General features: G+C 48.6%; 1 protein-coding gene across 3 annotated transcripts in view; it reads left to right on the top strand.

Annotated features, from left to right (window-relative positions):
- Nucleotides 1-2,497: 2,497 nt before the first annotated feature.
- Nucleotides 2,498-6,718, top strand: part of AP1B1 (adaptor related protein complex 1 subunit beta 1) — a 46,193-nt gene continuing 41,972 nt past the window's right edge. For 2 of the 3 annotated variants that reach the window (XM_037153266.2, XM_037153264.2), the window contains exon 1: nt 2,498-2,645. The gene's annotated coding sequence lies outside the window, so the exon portion shown is untranslated. Of the gene's footprint in view, nt 2,646-2,832; nt 3,030-6,718 lie in introns of all 3 variants that reach the window. The other variant, XM_037153262.2, reaches the window with a different exon arrangement.

Genomic DNA, 6,718 nt, shown 5'->3' with positions numbered 1-6,718 from the left:
AGAGACGGGCTCTCCAGGTGGGCGTGGCCATCACTGGCTCTGCTCCAATCATCCTGAAGCGAGGTGCTCTTCCTGCTTGTACCACACATGCCCCAGGTGTGACTGTTTTAGACGCAGCTCTCAGGATTTGATGGTGCCTGTGACTCAGGCAGTGTAGCCAGCTAGGTTTGGTGGTAGGGATGAGAGGGAAGCCCCCAAGAAGCCCACTTCCCCACTTCTGTCTCCTATTTTTACAAGCCGTAATTATTCACCCTTTGGCATTGAACTGTGCCTCCTCTTATTAGCATGATATTTTTAGCTTTCCTACCAGGCTGAGCTGTGAGAGAGGAGGCCCAGGCCCACAGGGAAGTGGGGGAGGAATCGGCTTGCCCACTGGCCTAAGTTTTTTAAATATTTACTTGGGGTCAGTTGTGGAATCAAATTTGGGAGTTGGGAGAGTTAATATGTAGACAAGCCTAGCACAGTGCCTGGTTCAAAACTATTAGTAGTAGTAACATCATCCTTGACAGTTCAGGCTGAATGTCATCTCCTCCAGGAAGCCATCCCTGACTTTCCCAGGCTTCATTTGGTACCCAAGTCCCCAGTGCATTCCTGGTCTTTCTGAGCTGTGTTATAATCATCTCTTTATTGTCTCTCTCCCACAGTCAACAGTGGCCTCAAGGAGAGGTTGTACTACATCTTGATCCCTCTTGATCCATCTTGCATCCCCAGTGTGGCTGGCTGAGGTAGGAGTGACAAATACATTTTAGGTGAATGAGTAGGACTTATGACAGCATGTATGTTGGAGCTTGAAAACAGTGCCTCAGCTCTGCCACTCAGATACTCTTTGACTTAAGCTCCTAGAGTTGCCGTTCACACCTACCCAGATGACATGGAGATGATGTGAAGAAGAAATGAGACCCTCTGCACACTGCCATGCACACCCCAGGTGCTACAGAAATATTCCCTGTTGTTCTGCAATTTCAGATTAAATGCCCCCCCACACACACTTGTCCAAGCCTCCGCTGCTCCCTCCAACCCTGGGGGAGCTTTCATCCCTTCTCTGGACTCCCACTCCCATATCCTCAGTGCATCCCCTATTACAGCAGCAATTCCATTTATGTCTGCTGCTCTGTCACCTGCCCCAGAGAAACTATAGGTTCAGCAAGGGAAGGGCCTTTGCCTCATGCAATACCCAGCCCAGGGCCTAGTTCAGAGTAGGGACTTAGAAGATGCTTTTTCTGAAGGACCCTTGCCTTCCTGTCTCTGCAGTATTGTCCCTGGATTATCTTCTCCTTTTGTCTCAGCCTATACAACTCTGTTCTTATTGGGCAAGGCTGAGCACAAACGCCACCTCCCCCAGGATGTCCTTCCTGAGCAAACTGTCACTGTAACTTCCATCTTCTTGGAAATCTTTTTTTCTTTTTCATCTTCTTGGAAATCTTAAAGCTCTGACCTCTTCACTGAACTTGCACCTTTAGGTTAGTTGATTTGTTTTGTTGGATACTTCTTCTCTTTGCATATTACATTCCCAATGAAATTTTATTTTCTAGTGAAGCAGATGGTATTTGCCAACATTTATCATTAGAGAAACATAGTTCCTCTGGAGAGCTGTGCATAGCACATACATATAAAATTGATTTGTTTCTTGCCTACTTCAGAAAAGGATTTTAAAATGGAATAAGTCCTGTTAATTTAGTTAATAGTGTTGTACCAGTGGTAACTTTCTATGTGTTTTTAAAGAAAGGTTTTATTTATTTATTTTTAGAGAATGGGGAAAGGAGGGGAAAAAACATCAATGAGTTTGAACTGGTAAGCCAGGCCTCTGTCCTGACTTGGAATCAACTAGCGACCTTTGGCTTTGCAGGAGGACCCTCAACCAACTGAGCCATGCTAGTCAGGCACCCAGTAAAACATTTTTAAAGAGTAGAAATGAAACAATGTTTTAAAGGGGATGATCAGAAATTATCTATAAGGAGAAAGTTAATAGTAACAGAGTCAGGAGTGAGGCGGCAATAGGAATTGAGGTCTTGACAGACCCAATCAAAGGGGAAATGGGACATTTTGTAGTTCTCCTTAGATAAAAGTTCCTTGGAGGGTCCGATATTAGCTCCTACAACGTGGAATTCCCAAAGGTCTGCGCTTCAAGGCAGTGAGCACTAGACTTGCAGCTCTAGTTTTGACTCTCACTCATAAGGTAACTGGTCTTGAGAAAACCCTGACCCTCTCAGAGACTCAGTTTTTCCATCTGTAAAACAGAAGGAAGAGATGGACCTCAAAGTCTCCACGACTTTTTCCACCCACGTTAATTACTTAGCAGCCAGCTGGTTAATGTTTCTAAACACTCTACAGCACGCCGCGGGGAAGCAGAGCCGCGGCTCAGAAGGGGTTAATCCTCGCTGGCCCCGCCCCCTGGCCCTGCCCTCTCTTAGCTCCACCCCGCGGGCACCCCGCCCCCCCGGGTTGCACCTTTGACCCCGCCCCCAGGCCGTGCGTCCACCGGAAGTGCCCACGCGCAGGCAGCTCACTTCCGCCTGGCAGGTGACAGTCGCGGGTCTCCGAGCTAGCCGGCGGCACTGTCGCACCGGGAGAGCGGGAGGACGAGGCGGACATTTTGCTGCCCAGCCGAGCCGCGCTGTGGCGCCAGGAGCCCTTCAGACCAACGGGTGAGGAAGCAGAGAGTCCGGCGAGGCAGGAGAAGGCGTGGGACAGGGAATGGGGGTCTGAGATGAGGGGTTTTCAGGGTCAAAGGTCATTGAGAGGACTAGGCGGGAGAGGGCGGAGAGTGGCTTCCGAGACCCCGAAGAGACAGCAGGACAGCAGGTTCATTCATTCACGCCCACTTGTCCGCAGGCTTACGCCCCAGCTCCCGCAGTCCTGCAGCCCCTCCCGCGGCGCACTCTGGGACAGACTCCTAGACTTAGGCCCCGAGGAGCTTGCGCTTAGCCAAAGGGGAGACTCCTGTTCATGCCCTGGTTTTCCCCTTCGTACTCACCCCTGTGGACATCCTGAGGCCTCCTGGTCGTTCAGGACCTTATCTCCTTGCCAAGGTTGGAAAAGTATTTTTTTTTTTAATCCAAGAAACAGCCACCTGATCCGAGGTAGACTTGGATTCGGTCTGTCTCTGTGTGCCTCAAGACTAAGTTAACTGGGGACACCTGTAATAATGCTGAAAACTACTGACGCAAATACTCAGTCCTGGTTATTGAGCCTCTGCCAAGTACCAGGTACAGTGTTAAACACTTTACTTACAACGCTGCACTGAAACTTCACAACAACCCTGTGAGGTAGCTCCCGCTGTCATCCCCGTTTTACCAGCGAGTAAACTGAGGCACAGAGGTTAAATCACACGTGTAAGGGAAGTTGGGTAGTATAGATGGAGCCAGGGTTCCTACCCTGGCATTTGGGGACCTGCAGAGTGTGGAGACGAGAGAGAAGCTGGAGGAAGGTTGGGGTGTACGTGCTATTTCATGTCTTTAGTTGCCGTTATGTTTATTTGCATCTAGGCAAAGATGTAGCATATTGCTTCTCATCTAATCTCAAGGGGCATTTGATTCACTTTCACTAGGATGAAACAATTTTTGCAAGCTATTCCTGTAAGTGATTACCTTTCAGGGCAGAGAGGAAGTTTTTCCTGTTGGCAAGTGTGAGACACACAACAGGCTATCCATGAAACTAATTTAAGGAAGGATATTCAGAACCTTTCTTGAGACTGGTTGTGCTACGTTCCTTTTGGAATGAAGAGGAAGCACGTGACCCCTGGGGATCCTCTGGCCCTAGTTCTGGAAGAGCATATGCAACAGAAGGGTTTGCGTCTCTCTCAGAAAAGTGCAGGCCCTGTGACTTATTGGCTGGGAGCAGTCTTGTCTGGGAGATGGTGAGGTGGTTTGCTGGCCCAGAACTAGGCTCTGGGAGCCTGAGCAGGCATTCACTTGCTCCACTTCTACCTCAGTTTCCCTGACAGCACAAGAAAGACCTGCGGCTTTCCTACCCCTTTCTGGGGGTTATGAGACTTAATGAACCCATGAGGGTTTCCACATGCTTTGGAAGTAAGCCGTGATATAAGTATTAATGTAGTACCTTTTTTAACTCTATGATCTGTTCTCCTAGTTCCACTGAATTCATAGAAACTTAATGTTGTCACCTTTTTAAGATTTTTTAATTGATTGATTGATTTTAGAGAGAAAAAGAGAGAAACATTAACCTGCTATTCCCCCTATTCATGCATTCACTGGTTGATTCTTTTATGTGCCCTGACCAGGGATTGAACCCTCAACTTTGGCGTATCGGGACAATGCTCTAACCAACTGAGCTACCCTGCCAGGGGTTAATATTGTCACCTTAGCCCCATCCTTGCAAGAGAGGATTTGAAGTGAAGCGACTTGTCACAGATGGTAGGAACATGAGCAGAGTTCAGAGCATCTGACTCCCTGTCCTGAGTTGAGCCCACTGGGCTCCTCTGACCTCTTAAAAACTGTCAGAGAGAGCAACTTCACTAGTTCTCAAAGAATCAGATCCCTTAGAGGTTACGTAGAAATTATCTGTTGAATGTGGGTTGAGCAGAGGCTTCATCGTGAGAGGCTCAAAGGGCTCAGGGGTATAATGAAAAAAGCACCCCCGACTCCCCATCAGTCAGCCCTGGGTCTCAACTTAACTTCAGCTTCCTGGACCACTCATTTAGGCTGGGCCTCCTTTACTGCAGCCCTAAAATAATACTGGTCCCTGCCCTTCTTCCCCTCCCCCAGCACTGGTGTGCACCAGGGGTCTGAGGAGACAGTGTGTGCAGGGCCTGTTGTGATGGTGGGTGCCTTCACCCGAGGCAGTTGGTGCCAGCTGGGAGCCTGTGTCTGAGGAAAGTTGTCACCCCTGGTTTGCGGGGTGTCACTTCCTTCTGCAAACAGACCTCTATATACAGGACTTCTCCCACCCTTCTCGTTTCACTTCCTAAAAGTGTTTCAGAGCAGGCTCAGTTCGTTGGTCCAGCTGGCTTTGGGCTTGGACTTTCATCTTTTTCTAGTCATCTTCTGAAACCGTTGGATGTCTTGACCACTCACTTCCCAGAAAACGCCTTCCCTGGCACCAGAGAGGGTAATCCAGGCAGAGGATCAGCCTGGATCAGCCCGGAGGCAGCGAAGAGCTTGGCACTTGGAGGAACAGAGAATGAGGCCTGTGGGTTGCGAGGGCTGTGGGCAAGGGCAGGGCCCAGCCATGCTCACATCACACCCTGTGTCAGAGACCCCTCCACAGACCTCCCGAGGCACCTGGAACCCCACCTCCCGTAGCTCTGGTCACTCTGAGTGATGCTGTGGGAGCAACGGGTGGTAGTCTGGCCTCATGGACAGAAGTGGCCAAGCAGTTCTCCTGCTGGAAATGTTGCTCCCTCATCATCTACACTTTGCCCTCTCTTTTTTCTCTTATCACATATTTACTTATCTTACGTTTATTGGCTGTAAAATGGGCTACGGGGTCTGGCATTTTCAATTTCGATTTTGTCAAAATAGCGTGACAGCCAGAGCAGAGGTAGCTCTGGCCCTGGCAGACACCATGGATGGACATTGGGAAGCTGCTCTCCAGGTTGGTTTACAAAGCATGGAATGTCCCCCCGGGGGGGTTGCACACTAGTTGTGCAAATATTTATTGAGTACCTGCTATTTGCCAGGTACCAGTCTAGGAACTAGGAATGCAGCAGTAAACAAAATGGACAAAATTCTTGTCCTCGTGGAATTTATGTTATGGAGGGAGAAAAAATAGACAACGTCAGTACATTTTATAGTATGTTGGTGATACATACTTTGAAAAACAAGCAAAAGGAGGATAGGGAAGTGGGGTGGATTGGCTAGGAATGTGTACAGTTTTTTTAATTATATTCTATTGATTATGCTGTTATAGTTGTCTTCATTTTTCCCCCTTGGCCCCCCTCCACCCAGCACCCCCACTCTTTCAGGCACTGCCCACATCATTGTTCATGTCTGTGGGTCATGCATACAAGTTCCTTGGCTACTTCATTTCCCATACTGTACTTTATATCCCCATAGCAATTCTGTAACTACCTATTTGTAATCTCCTCACCGCTTCATCCATTTCCCTACACTCCCCTCCCATCTGGCAACCATCAAAACACTCTCCATATCCATGATTCTGTCTCCATTCCTCTATTTCCTTAGGTTTTTTTTTTTTTTAGATTCAGTTGTGGAAGATGTGTACAATTTAAAATGAAGTGGTCAGAGAAGGCCTCAGTGAAAAGATGACATGTGAACCGAGACTTAAAAGAAGTGAGGGACTAAGTCACGAGGCTGTTTGGAGAAAGAGTCTTCCTCCTAACTTGAAGCAGGCATGCAAAGGCCCTGAGGTAGAGACGTGCCTGTTTTGTACAAGGGTCAGCAAAGAGGCCACTATGGCTGGAACTGAGGGAGTGATGGGGAGAACGGGGGATTAGAGTTCAAAAATGTAATGATGGGGCATGTGTGTGAGAGAGAGACAGAAAGGGGTGTACATCTCGTACAGGGCCTTACAAACTGTGAGGCCATGCTAAGGACTATGGCTTTTACTCCGAGTAAGATGGGGATGATTTCGAGCAGAAGGGCGCCACTGTCTGACTTAGGCTATAACAGGGTCGTTCTGTCTGTCGCCGAGGTGGGTTGTAGGGGACAGTGCACAAGCAGCTTCATAACAGTGCCGATGAAAGGTCATAGTGACCTGTGGCCTGGTGGTAGTGAGGGAGCTGGTGAGAAGCTGCCTC

The sequence above is a fragment of the Artibeus jamaicensis genome, unplaced genomic scaffold, assembly GCF_021234435.1.
Source record: "Artibeus jamaicensis isolate MK-2021 breed Jamaican fruit bat unplaced genomic scaffold, CSHL_Jam_final contig_525, whole genome shotgun sequence".
NCBI lineage: Eukaryota > Metazoa > Chordata > Mammalia > Chiroptera > Phyllostomidae > Artibeus > Artibeus jamaicensis.
This window is presented reverse-complemented; position numbering and strand designations above follow the sequence as displayed.